General features: G+C 40.0%; 1 protein-coding gene across 1 annotated transcript in view; it reads right to left on the bottom strand.

The window, feature by feature from the left end:
- The window catches only part of CCT2 (chaperonin containing TCP1 subunit 2), a 181,603-nt gene that overhangs the window by 147,162 nt on the left and 19,877 nt on the right, over positions 1-14,564 (bottom strand). The window lies entirely within an intron of this gene.

The raw sequence follows: 14,564 nt of genomic DNA, 5'->3' as shown, positions 1-14,564 counted from the left end.
GTAAGCTGAGGTCCTGTACCCCTAAAGACGGGAAGGGAAGTATTTGGACAGTCGTATACCTTCCATGGAGTGAGCAAGAAAAAGAGTGTACCCCTACCAGGTCTTAAGGATTACAAGCACAACGTAGCAGTAGCTGACAAACACAGATTTTATGTCTCTTCCAAAACTGCCCGAACTATTAAAATCTTCTTAATGTTGAAAGCCCATTGTTAAGTATTTAGCAGGGAAAAAGGGTCATTCTTATTTTCGAGCCTGCCTATAACCAGTGATAGATGACTACGGAGGATGGTCTTTCACCATCTTTAACCTCTTAGCATAAAAGCCCGAGTATGCTCAGGATTTTATATCTATATATATAAAATAAGAGTTTTGTCAGTACATTGCTCGGAATTTGAAAAAAATGGTATTTCTGTATCCGTCATGTCCATAGTAACAAGGAAATGCACTTTTTACTTTTCCGTAATTTCTGTCTGTATGTATGTACACGCATCACGAGAAAACGGCTGAAGAGAATTTAATGAAAATCGGTATGTGAAGACGGGGGATGAGCCGCTACAATCTAGGGTATAAATCATCTTACTCACGCTGAGTGAAATGGTAGTTTAGGGGAAGGCCTAAAATTTAATTCTCAAATATTTATATCATTAGTGGTCCTATCGATAAAATACTACATAACTAAAGTTATATAGAATTAAATTTCCGATCATTTATGTCATACATTGTTACCGTACCGGCTTTGATAACACAGATATTCATGAATTTGTATTTTTGTTGCCAGGTCCATATCAACGTCGAGCCACACGAAAATGGGTTAATAGAATTTAATGAAAGTCGGTATATAGAGTTGGGGAATAAGAAACTACAGACTAAGTTATAAACAATTTTATTCGCCCTTTTGTAGTTTAGGGGTAGGCACCTAAAACTTAATTTTTAAATACCTATGTTATTGGTCTTATCGAAAAGTACTGCATAACAAGTTATAGAGAATACAATTTCCAACCATTTATGTTTTATTCAATTTCACCGTACCGACTATGATAAGAGTGGTATTTCAGAGTTAGAAGAAAACTAAATGTGAAGGCCTACAATATTGAAAGCTCATAACATTGATCAACAATAACATTACATTGGCCATTGTTTGTGGTGATGTTCTTTGTCTCTTATGCTGCCGCTCAACACGGATAGATGGGATTACTGCTGCGGACCGAGTATAACAGCCTGACGGAATATTGGCGGGAAATAGCTGGGGATTTAGAGAACTTTCTACTTTAGCATGTCATTCCTCTGGTTCATACATTTTCTGATACCGTTCTGCTGGTATGTGACTCACTGGTTCATGTTAGTATTCCAGCTATTCGATCCCTACTCTGACGTGCTGGTTTGAATGAGCAGTCTGCAGTGTTCAGGCAAAGGTTCACTTAGTAGTAGGAGTAGTAGTAGTAGTAGTAGTAGTAGTAGTAGTAGTGACCTGGTCTAGAATTACAATTTAGGCATATTCCAAATTATAGCACTACAATTATTCACTAAGTAACTCAAAATTCAACCCTGAAAAGAGCCGTTTCTTGAAAAGGGCTTCTTCCTCTTCACTTTTATTAAATTCTACATTCATTTTATTCAAAATTAGCAGTGAAGAGGGGGTTTCTCCTCTGGCTTGGAGGAAGAATTTGCCTCCAAATCAGATTTTTCCGCTGCCAGTGTAGTGAATTGAGATTTTCCGACTCACTGGGTACTCCTAGGAAACAGATTAGTAAAAGGGCATAGTTTTTGCCCTGGGAATCTTCACTCTTCGACCCTCCTTCCCCGAAAAAGGCCTAAGAGTGTTCACGTATCACAGCTGACAGCGGTCTGGTCGTTCCAGCTCTGGAACTGTTAGATCGGCAGCGTAGTATTGGTCGTTAAAAGTGAGAAAATGTGTGGTTTTTCATTTGATCGAGTATTTCATGTGAAATCATTGCTTTTACTCGTTCCATTCCTACTGACGTCATTCTAATGACCTTTCAGTTGGGAAAACCAGTAAGACAGTCTTTCTGAGGATGTAAAAAGGCAGATGGAGACGAAGTGTCTGCCATTATAGAGAAAGCCCCAACCTGATTGTTAATGATGGTATGCAAGCGGGCCTACCATTACAATGAAAATTCCCAAACGCAGTCTTCATATGGGAAAAGATGTTTGGTGATTTATCCGTCGCGTTTCTAGGGTAACAGAAAGTCTTGCTCACAACGTGTACTCTACCTAACCTACAATTCTGTATACAATCTAGAATTCCGTAGCGAAGCACGGGTACATCAGCTAGTATAAAATAAGAGTTTTGTCTGTACATTGCTCAGAATTTGAAAAGAATGGTATTTCTGTATCGGTCATGTCCACAGTAACAAGAAAATGCATTTTTTACTTTTCCGTAATTTCTGTCCGTCTGTCTCTCTGTCTGTCTGTATGTATGTACACGCATCACGAGAAAACGGCTGAAGAGAATTTAATGAAAATCGGAATGTAAAGTCGGGTGATGAACCGCTACAATCTAGGCTATAAATTATTTTAATCACGCTGAGTGAAATGGTAGTTTAGGGGAAGGCCTGAAATTTAATTCTCAAATATTTATGTTATTAGTGGTCGTGTCTTAATGAAAATCACTAGACAAAGATGGAAAATAATTCACTACAATATAGCCTATACACGCTGAGAAAAATGGTAGTTTAGGGGAAGGCCTAAAATTTAATTGTCAAATATTTATTTTATTAGTGGTCGTATCTTCACGAAAATTGGTATGCAAAGTCGGGGAATAGGTCGCTATAATCTAGGCTATCAATAATGTTATTCGCACTGAGTGAAATGGTAGTTTAGGGGAAGGCCTGAAATGTAATCTATATATAAAATAAGTATTTTGCCTGTGCATTGCTCAGAATTTGAAATGAATGATATTTCTGTATCTGTCATGTCCACAGTAACAAGGAAATGCATTTTTTACTTTTCCGTAATTTCTGTCTGTCTGCCTGCCTGTATGTCTGTATGTACACGTATCAATAGAAAACGGCTGAAGAGAATTTAATGAAAATCGGTATGTAATGTCGGGTGATGAACCACTGCAATCTAGGCTACAAATTATTGTATTTACGTTGAGTGAAATGGTAGTTTAGGGGAAGGCCTGAAATGTAATTCTCAAATAAGTTATTTATGTTATTAGTGGTCGTATCGATAAATACTACCTAACTAACATAACTTTAGTTATGTCTTAAGTTAGTAGTAGTTATGTAAGAAGTTATTAAATTTCCGATCACTTATGTCTTATACATTGTTACCGTACCGCAAATAATCAGAGATATTCATGAATTTGGATTTTTGTTACTAAGTCCCTATCAGCACCGAGTCACGAGAAAATGGGTAAACAGAATTTAGTGAAAATCGGTAGTAAAGTCTGAGAATAAGGAACTACAGTCTACGATATAAATAATTTTGTAAGACACCCTATCACAGAGTCGAAAGGAAACTAATGTGAAGGCCTGCAATATAGAAAGCTCATAAACTTTATCAACAATAACATTACATTGACCATTGTTTGTTGTGATGTGCATTTTGTCTTCTGTTTCCTCTCATCCCCGATAGATAGGATTACTGCAGCGTACCGAGGTTTTTTTAAATTTGCTTGACGTCGCACTGACACAGGTAGGTCTTATGGCGACGATGGGATAGGAAATGAATAGTGGTGTGAAGGAAGCGGCCTTGGCTTTAAGGTACAGCCTGGTGTGACTGGTGTGAAAATGAGAAACCACAGCATACCATCTTCAGGGTTGCCGGCAGTGGGGTTCGAATCCACTATCTCACGGATGCAAGCTCACAGCTGCGCGCCCCTAACCACACGGGCAACTCGCCTGGTCGTACCGACTGTAACAGCCTGCCTGTATATTGGCGGGAAGTAGCTGGGGAGTAAGATAACTTTCTTCTTTAGCATGCCATTCCTCTGGTTCATACATTTTCTGATATATCTGGTACGTAACACACTGGTTCATCATAGTATTCGAGCTATCCAATCCCTACTCTGAGGCACTGATTGGAATGAGTAGTGTGCATATTTAACGGAATAATGACAAAGGGGTGTTCGCGGCAGTCTGCGACCTGGTTATTCCAGCTCTGGAACTTTGGACTCTTAGATCGGCACCGTAGTACTGTTCGTTGAAAGTGAGAAAGTGTGCGGTTTTTCATTTGATCGAGTATTTTATATGATAACATTGCTTTCAATCGCTACATTCCTACTGACGTTTTTGTAATGATCTATGTTGAATTCAGTTAGGAAAACCACCAAGTCAGTCTTTCTGAGAATCTCGTAGCGAAGCACGGGTACATCAGCTAGTATTTAGATAAAATAAAAACCTGAGTATACTCTGGAATGTCACTCACTGATCGGTACCTAATTTAAAGGCATGAATATACGCGTTTCTTGTTGCTTTTCAGTATTTCTGCCAGATTTTTATAAAACTATTACCGCAGGTTCCTATTTTTGAAAAAAGATGTCTCTGACTCAACCGTAGTGGATATCGGTGACTCAGGCAGCTCATTTTCACACCCTTTCCGTATTTATTGCTATCTAAGTGTACTTCATCTTTTAGGTGAAAATGGAGAGTGAAGAAGAGTCTGACATTGAGTTTAGTGAGTCCGACAGTTCTGTGTGCGTGATGCTAGAGGGAAGAAGGCACAAAGGGAATCCAGGTACATGTGTAAGGAGTGCGATGTAGCATTGTGTTGATCCTTGTTTTAGGGCATTTCACGCAGCCACAAACATATGAACAATATCTTTCTTGTACAATACTGAGTGTCATGTTATCTTACTTGTTTAGTTCTCTGTAATTTATTTTACATGTAAGTTAAAAGAAGAACCCATAAAAATATCACGAGTATACTGGGGATTTTAAAATAGGAACTTTTCAGCAGCTTATATTTGATTGTTAAGTTTACAAAATTTACTTCCATTATTACCACTGTCACTGTTTTGCAATAAAGAGTCCCTTTTAACAATAGAAAATTAGGTAAAAAAGAATCACAATTTTGTAAATAATTGCTATATTAAAAGGTTAAAGGACACAGGTTCGCATCTGACGCTCAGCCAAATACCATGTTTTACTTCCAGACACCGCTTATATTTTCCACACAATGTTTTTTTCAGGGATTGTGTATTTTATGTCCCATGTTATTTATGTTTGTCCCTTTGTGTTGTAAGTGGTGGTGGTGGTGATTTTTGTTTTAAGAGGAGGTATAAGTAGGTAATCATCCTCTCTGAACAAATTAAGTGGAAAAGAAATTTATAATAAAACAAAATTATTTATTCAACGAAGAAATTTGGAAACTAAGTACAAAATTTAAAAAAATTATTGAATTAAGCCAAAAATTTACTAATGAATCAAAAGGTAACATTCGTTTCCTGAGTAACAGTACACTTGTAATTTACATACCCTTGATTAATCCACTGTCGCGCATAAAGCGGATGACGAGATCAGCAGAAGTCGTGTCATCGACTAATATGCATTCGAGTGTTTCCTGCAGGCCGAGACTCCGTCCTAGGCCAGAGAGATCGGCGCACTCTGTGAGGATGTGGGCCACGGTGAAGTCGGCGCCACAAGAACACACTGGGGGGGGGTCTTCCCTCTTTAGGTGATAAGAGTGCACAGATCGTCCATGAGCTATCCTCAGCCTACAGAATACTATGGCCTCTCTCCGTGAAGGCCAGAAACTGGACCGCCACACAGTGGTTGTCTTCTTAATTGCTCACAGCTTGTTGGGAGTTCGGATACCTAGCCACTCCAGTTCCCAGGACGCCAAGATGGCTCAACGTAGCTGAGAGCAAATATCCTTAGCAGGTACATTCATTGGTCTTAGAGGTAAAAGTACAGCTTCGTTTGCAGTTCATCCGCAAGTTCATTTCCCACAATCCTAACGTGGATTGGAAGCCACGCGAGTGATTCTGGTGCCAGCATCACTTAACCTGGCTACGTCATGAATCTGCTGTACCAGTCGGTGTTGTGAGAGACAGGTTTCAATAGACTGCAGAGAAGAATGCGAGTCGGTATACATAAGAAAATGGTTTCTTTCGTCACCCAGTGCAAACTGCAGAGCTTCTAAGATGGCATAACACTCAACAGTATACACACTACATACACTAGGAAGCAAGATCTTCGTGCTCATATCATCGGTGACGTAAGAACAACCAACATTTTCTCCGATTTCAGAACCAACTGTGAAGATATGTCTCGCGGCCGCACGGCTATGATGGGATAGGAAAGGGCAAGGAGCAGGAAGGAAGAGACTATGGTCTTAATTAAGGTACAGCCCCAGCATTTGTCTGGTATGAAAATGGGAAACCACTGAAAATCACATTCAATGCTGCTGTCAGTGGGGTTTCAACCCACTATCTCCCAAATGCAAGCTGACAGCTACGTGACCCAAACCCAATTGCGGCGCGTTCTGTATGTTCAGAGGTTCAGTGAACCCCTAGAAATACATAACTCTTTGTAAAATGGTTAATCAAGTGCATATTTCTTTAATTACATCTGTAAATTTGCACTTGGAGCGATAATTTTGACATCAACACTCGGTTGCTCTCCGGAACCAACAAACAGGTTCAATTTCTGGACTGTGGGCACGCGGCGGGACGTAAGGAGGGTGAGCTAAGCGCGGGGACGTGTAAGGCAAGGTAGGTAAGCCGAGAATAAAGCGAAACTATCGCTGGTGACAGGACCAGCTCTTGGCAGCACTCGACACGATCTACATCGAGCAAGCCCGAAATTAGCCGATGTAATGTCTCAAAGCGCGTGGTTAAAATTTGCTGTATATGGTATGTTTCAAAGGGATTTTAATTTCACTATTTTGCGTTTTAGACGTAATTAACCGAAATAAATCAAAATATTTTGGTAACTAGGATTTGTATAACATCAATAGGCATACATAGCCTATGTGTATGTAATTATCGTAAACTTTTAATTAGTAAGAAGTGCTCATAAAAGCAAAATACATCAGTATAAGAACATAAATAACAACAGGCTGCCTAACACGTTCTTGAAGTAGTATTTATTTCTGACCTATCAGTTCAACCACCCCCGGAGCAGTACCGTAGCGAATATCTACTCAAGACTGTGTTTAGTGAAGTGCTCTATTGTATCTGACATTCGTTATCACAGTGTTTGGCGGTGTCTTGATGCGTGTTGTGTATTCATCACTCTGGAAATGAATACCGCTCTGTTTCTTCTAGAGAATACCTTTCCAACACTTGGTATAGAAGAAAAATGCAGAATAAAGCAGCTGGGCAGGCCTCTTCCAGCCCTGAACATTATTCAGAAGCAAACTAGTAGAGGTAAGGATTTTTGTAGAACATTTAAGCCACAGATTTACGAGAGGAATACTTGGCTATGTGGTTGCGATACCATTAATAGGCTTTTCTGTTTCCCGTGCTTGCTTTTTGGTAAGGGTAAGGACACAAATAGGATAAAAACAGGGGTATCAGATCTCAGCCATTTAACACAAAAGAACAAAAAGCACGAAGCATCTATTGCACATAAGAGTGCATGTTTGGATTTTTCTGTTCTGGGGAAAACAGATATTAGGCAGCAGCGAAGTAGCGCTTTCAGAAGGAATATTGAGAGACATAAGGATAGTGCGAGAAAAAATAGGTACGGGTTCTCGAAGATTGACTGCGTGAAGTTCTGTGGTGAATTTGAACTTGTTTTGAGAGGTCATGACGAAACACTATTCAAACCATCCAGGCGTATTCAAAGGACTCAATTTTACTTTGGCACTGGATACCGTTGTTAGGGGTCATTTCAACAGTGCTACAGTCTTCAAGGGTACGTCATGATGATGATGCTTGTTGTTTTAAGGGGCCTAACATCGAAGGTCATCGGCCCCAAGGGTACGTCAAAGGACATTCAAAATGACATTCTGGAATGCATGTTGCAAGTACGTCACGTGAAAATTTTAGCTGAAGTAGCTACTGCAGATTTCGTCTCCGTGATAGCAGATGAAACATCTGATGTGTCTTCAAAGTGTCAGTTAGCATTGTACTTAGATATGTATTAGCTAATGGGGAGCCTGTTGAAAGGTTCTGGACTTTCTTAAACCCAGCAGAAAACGACGCCTTCTCATTAGCCAATTGAATAAAACGGGTCCTCACTGAAGTAGTTGGAGAGCACAAAGAAAAAGTAGTCTCCCAAAGTTACGATGGTGCCAATGTTATGAGCGGCCGACACTCCAGAGTACAAATAATTGTAAGGCAAGACTACCCATTTGCTTACTTTTTGCTTTGTTACGCCCATCAATTGAATTTAATTCTGGCCCAGGCTGCTAGCCACAGCAAAGAAATGCGATTGTTCTTTGCCACCATTGGGAGATTCCAGCATTTTTTCTCATTTGCCTCAGAGAGTGGCTATTTTTGATGAGGTTGTGGGCAGAAGAGTTCCACAAGGCTCAGCTAAGAGATGGAACTGTAAATCAAGATGTGTTCTTACACTGCATGAGCATAAGGAAGCAATACTGGAATGCTTGGAGAAAATTGAAGACACGAGCAGACAAACAGCTACTATGAACCAAGCACATAGACTGCATCTGAAAAAACAACAGCCAACGTTTACTTTTTGGTTAGGGTTCTTTTACAGGGTTATGCATCACGTGGACATTCTATACAACCAAGTACAAAAGCATTCTGCTACCCTGTACCAGTGCGAAGTGCAGTAAGCTCCTTTGAAACGGCAATTTCAAAAGTAAGGGACAATGTTGACATCATGGAGGAAAATGTACAAGAAGACAACAGAGGAAAAAGAAGATGCAAAAATAGTTACTACTCGAGGAACATTGCGGCAAAGGAGGTATGTGACGTGATTATAAATCAGAGCAAAGAGAGGTTCAACTTCTCCAACCACTTACTGGCCTCCAGCTTCTTTGATCACCAATTCTTCCCAACCTTCCAAAATAATTTTCCAGAGGAGAATCTTACGTCTATTATACAATCCTATCATTTACTTGACAAACATACACTGAAAACCGAACTGCAAGTGATTTACTCAAGAAGTGATTTTAAAAAATGAACAATGCAACTGACTGACTTGTTTTATTGATAGAGAACAATATCAAGGAACCTTTCGGAGAAGTGATGACACTTGAAATTAATTATTATTGTCCTCATGACTACTTCTGAAGCAGAAAGATGTTTTTCCACTTTAAAGCGGATTAAGACATTCCTAAGGAGTACAATGGATGAAGAAAGACTGTCTGCTCTCCCTATGTTGTCCATCGAGAAGGAGATGACCCATAAATTAGTTGATTTTAATGAGAAGGTAATGGACTTATTTGCCGCCAGGTAGGAAAGGAGGATCGATTTCCTGTACACACAGATGACAGCTATTATACCAACGCCAGCAACGTCTTCAACATTAGACGAAACTGGATCAACTTAAGGTAATTACACTTTATATTCTCTGTCTTTCATTTCTCATAGTTCTGGTAACTTATTCGAGCTGCAACAACCATATGCAATCAAAGTAAAGTCACCTTTCTAGTCACACAATGTCACTACTTTACATCTATGTAAATATCAAGTAACATTAAATTTGGACACGTTATTTTTCAAAGTAGTGAACCCCCAGATGTTTTATCCACGCGCCGCCACTGCCCAAACCACACAGCCACTCGCTCAGTTGTCCAAGAATTCATTCTTACCAACTTGCTTGCTTGTTGTTTAAAGGGGCTTAACATCCAGGTCATCAGCCCCTCTTGCCAACGTATCATATTTCTCCGAATCCAGGACAACGGCTTTTTCTCAGAATATTATGTGAATATTATGTCTTGAATTTGCTACCTAAGAGTAATGAACACCACTGGCAGCTACCACGGTAACAATCATGGTGCTTCTACATAGTGCCTCTACAGAAGCAGTGAACTGGCTGAAAAGTCTGGACATTAAGTTTTGAATGCTGACTTGTAATCACATACTTATTTAAGAAATATGTATTTATATGTACTTATAATGTATCCTTGTTTTGCCATACGAAATAATAATAATAATAATAATAATAATAATAATAATAATAATAATAATAATAGTGCTTCTTTTCACCACCACCTCCCTCCCGCTGTGCGCGCACACACAAAACTCATTGACAATCAACGTCCATTTCTTTATTATACATCGCTAGCCACAGCAACCGGTTGTACAGTGCCTCTGTGTAACATCACAATCTCAGGAAATAGTGAAGAGAGAATGACATTCTATTAGCCTCTACAAAAAAGTTTCTCAAATCCCCAGAATGGCATTAAAACATGTGAGCCTTCAAATTCTCAGAAAGGCCACGGCTACTCAGTGGCAGAGTTATACTGTACCTGATGCTTAGTAAAATTAAGATTTATAGACAGCAAGAATATTTTTGTGATGGATCATCGTATTGTAAAGATACGCGGACGCGGAACAGGTATTGCTGGCAAATTTTCAATGGGTTCTCGTCAATATTATGCCAATTCTAAGTTAATGGTTATTAAACATGTGGAAATAAAGAATAATTTTGCAGCCACAAGAAAATACGGAATAAGCCTAACGAAAGCCAATATTCGGCGTTAGTGCGAGGACAAAGATAACTTAAAAAATATGTACTGTACAAAAAATGCATTCAGTGGCCTGCAATAAGGATGCTTTAAAGAAGTCTGAGATTAAATTGTGAGGTAGGCACGAAAAACGCAAGGGCAAAATGGCCATACTACGGCGCAATAAACTTGTTCGTTGACTTTCAATGTCCACATTTGAACCAGGCATATACATCACTAGCCACTGAAGTTGGCCAAGCCCGGCAAGTGAGACGTGAGTGTAGCGGCTGCGGTTGTACCCGATACTGAGTAAAAGTGGAACAGGTATTGCCGGCAAATTTTCAACGGGTTTTCGTCTATGTTATGACGCCAATTTTAAGTTAATGGTTATTAAACCTGCGGAAATAAAGAATAATTGTACAGCTGCAAAAAATAAAGACATTACTAAAGCCAATGTTTGGCGTTGGCGTGAAGACAAAGATAGTCTAAAAATGTGTACTATACAAGAAAGGCATTCATATGATTTTACAAAGCAATTTTTAAGTCTGATTTAATTTTTTGATGGAAAAGGTTGGATCATCTTGCATTCAGGGTCGCTTTGGATTCAGAGAAGTACGGTAAGTCACTAGAAAAATCAATTCGATAATTCTCTCTCGTACATAGTTTTTAGGTACTACTGTATATTAAACAAGGGTAACATTATTTTTGACAACTAGGCCCTACAACTTTTTCTAAGGTAACTCTTATGCATTAAGCATTTACTGCAGTTCTTTCCTGTAACAGTTTTACTTAAGCATGACTTTCAAGGAAAGGTTGTAAAGCAAAATCTTCCGGTTAAACACACTGCAGTTTCTGCTTTATTATTTTTATTTTATTATTATTTTTGCTTCATTATGCTTATTTTAGTATCTATATTTCTAATGCAAGATGAACATACATTCTCACTGTTCACAGTAAGAAAAATGTTAAAAATCTGCAGGCACATCCAGCTAGAAACTGTGGAGTCTTGTATAGTCCTAGTGAGGAAAAAATATTTAAAATACTGTATTTACTCACGTATTACCGATAGACACCTTTTTATTCCACTTTTACAGCCAAAAATAGTAAAGGGGGGTCCAATATGCGATAACCTCAAAATTTTGTGCAGTGAACACATCACTTCTAGGCTATAAATTGTACGTGTAAACATTCTATACTATTATTTAACAAACTTAGAATGTATTTAAGTTATACTGACTATTTTCGTCGGAAGGCAGTATTTCTAAACATAAAAGGACAATAAATACTGAACATAACTTTTAGACCTACGGTACATATAAAAGTCGGTTTTAGTTACTCATATCACGTCATTCATTACATCTCATTAAATCCTCTGGTGAGGTTGACGTCAGAAAGGGCATATGGCCGTAAAAACTCACTACGAAGATTCGTCTCACTTCATATTCGACACCGTAGAACAAAGGGATAAGGGTATCGTATTATCGCATAATTAAATATTGATACAAAATAACTTAATGACCAATCATTTGTTTCTGTCAGTTCAGCAGTAGGCCTACCACACAGTAAACCATATCACTGTTTTCATTTGAATTACCGCCTTGCGCTGCGAACTTCCCTGCCCTGCTACTGGTGTGTCGGAATTCCAAGTGACGTCATCTTCACTGCCATCTCGTCAGTCGCGTCAGCCATGCTTCATTCTTTTTGAACCAAGCACTGCAATCGAGAGCATACGAGGTCCCATTGTTCTGAACCTTTTAAAAATCATTTCGTTCCTGACTATAAAGTCTAAACAGTGCGAATCTATTCCCAAATGGTTTCTGGAGATGGTCTCTTATATTCCCAGTTGGTGTATATTTAGCAGAAGCTACTCCTTCCAAATAAAGCCGTCTGTAGAAGGCATGTCAAACCGGTGTTCTGTGTGCCAAACCATCAGCTGATAACTAGCGTATGTTACGAGTTGTGAATGTAATACATAGTAACTGGAAACATTCTTTTGATAACTGCGGCTGTTGAAACACAGACCCCTATTTTTAACTACATTTCATGCTTGTTCTCTACATTTATCACATCAGGATTTTATAAACAGTTGGCCATGAGATAAGACAGATCACATTGTTTAGGTTAGGTATATTATCGCCCTGATGGTGCCAAAAATTCCTCGACGGAAAGAATAAAAATAATTAACAGGAAAATATACCGCATTTATGAATATCTACAGGTGTGGCGGTAATGCGTTTTATTATCATAATGTTTAATTTAGTACGTTCGTTGTCTCTTCTTTTTATTAACGCACACCGGTACCCTAGTATGATTTGTTTGGCGTCTCCAAAAATCGTTAAAAGTACGTGGGGACATAAAATTATTATTATTTGTTAGGTACGTTGGCGACTAAAACAATCGTTTTAATTGGATCGCTTTTATCACCTTTTAAACTTACTTCTCTCCAAATATATACACTGAAGAAAATGGAAATTGCAACACCCAGAAGGAGTGGTGTTACATTGCTGCAATTGAACATACAGGATGAGTGTTCAGTTGTGATTCGATGATTACACTTTCAGGTCCCTCTGACCGCAAGTTTGGACAACAATCAATACAGGATGTGCCCACCACGAGCTGCAATACATCGATGAATTCGTCGAGGCATGGAGTCAATAAGGCCCTGGATCGCTTCCTGAGGAATTGTGGCCCATCCTTCCTGCACTGCATGGGTCAGTTGTTCCAGAGTTGCGGGTGGCTGAGGACGGTTGGCCAGTTGTTGACCCATCACGTCCCACACATGCTCAATAGGACTGAGGCCGGGAATCTGGCGGGCCATTCTAAGGTTGTGATGTCGTGGAGAGCTTCTCTGGAGATGCGTGCAGTGTGAACCCGGGCATTGTCCTGTTGAAACATCCCATTAGCAATGTTCGCCATCATAGGGACAACCACTGGATTGAGTACCCTATCAAGGTACTGTCAAGCAGTCATAGTGCCCTCAACAAGCACTAATTGTGATTTCACATTAAAGCCAATAGCTCCCCAGACCATAATGCTTGGTGTTGGCCCTGTGTGCCTCTTGACAATAAGATCTGGGCGGCCCCTCTCCCCGGTACATCGGCGCACACGATTCCAGCGATCACTGCGGGCAAGACAGAAGCGCGATTCATCACTAAAGATGACCCTCTGCCATTCGTCGACCCACGTCAATCTTTCTCGACACCAGGCCAACCTTACACGTCGCTGTTGTGGGGTCAATGGAACACCTTCTGCAGGGAAACGGGCACGTAAGCCAGCTGCAGCGTGCCACAGCTGCTCGAATTTGCGCTGCTGTTGCATGGGGTTCCATCCGGGCCATCCGAATGATGCGGCGATCCTCTCTCACAGTTGTCTGTCACGCTGGGCCTGTGCCAGGTCTACGAGTGTGGGTAACTTAATTTGACCATTGCTGCCATACACATTGTACCATAGATGCTTGTCGGCCAACACGTGCAGCGACAGACCTTAGCGATAATCCAGCCTCACACAGCCCAATTATCCAAGCCCTCTCAAACGGCGACAGTTGTTGATAGCGTACTCTTCTCTGTCGTCGAGGCATGTTTGACGGGGAACACTTCACTGCACAGACTGCAAGTGAACTACGCTACACCAGAGTCCGTATACTGGAGTTGATTCCTCCGTGACCAATCACGTGGGGAGACCTGTAGCAACAATCCAATGGGTCTGAAACTTTGATCGTTTACATAGCTACATGGCATCGTTCCATATCTTGAAAATCAACACTAACGACCAATGCCTTCATAGTGTTACAATTTCCATTTTCTTAAGTGTACCTATGTTGACCCGAGTTACGAGATATTAAACGACCACTTTGTTAATGATCTCGCCTACTGTATAAATAGCAATAACTGCGAATGCGCGAATATTTCTCAACTAAAGTAAATTCGTTTCCTCATCCCGAGGTGGTACAGCTCTTTTTAGTGGAGGGGAGTTACATGTACCGCTTTTACCGCATAGCAACTTTCCTTCGTAAA

The sequence above is a fragment of the Anabrus simplex genome, chromosome 3, assembly GCF_040414725.1.
Source record: "Anabrus simplex isolate iqAnaSimp1 chromosome 3, ASM4041472v1, whole genome shotgun sequence".
NCBI classification, from domain to species: Eukaryota; Metazoa; Arthropoda; class Insecta; order Orthoptera; family Tettigoniidae; genus Anabrus; species Anabrus simplex.
The sequence above is the reverse complement of the archived record's forward strand: the minus strand, read 5'-3'. Positions and strand labels throughout refer to the sequence as shown.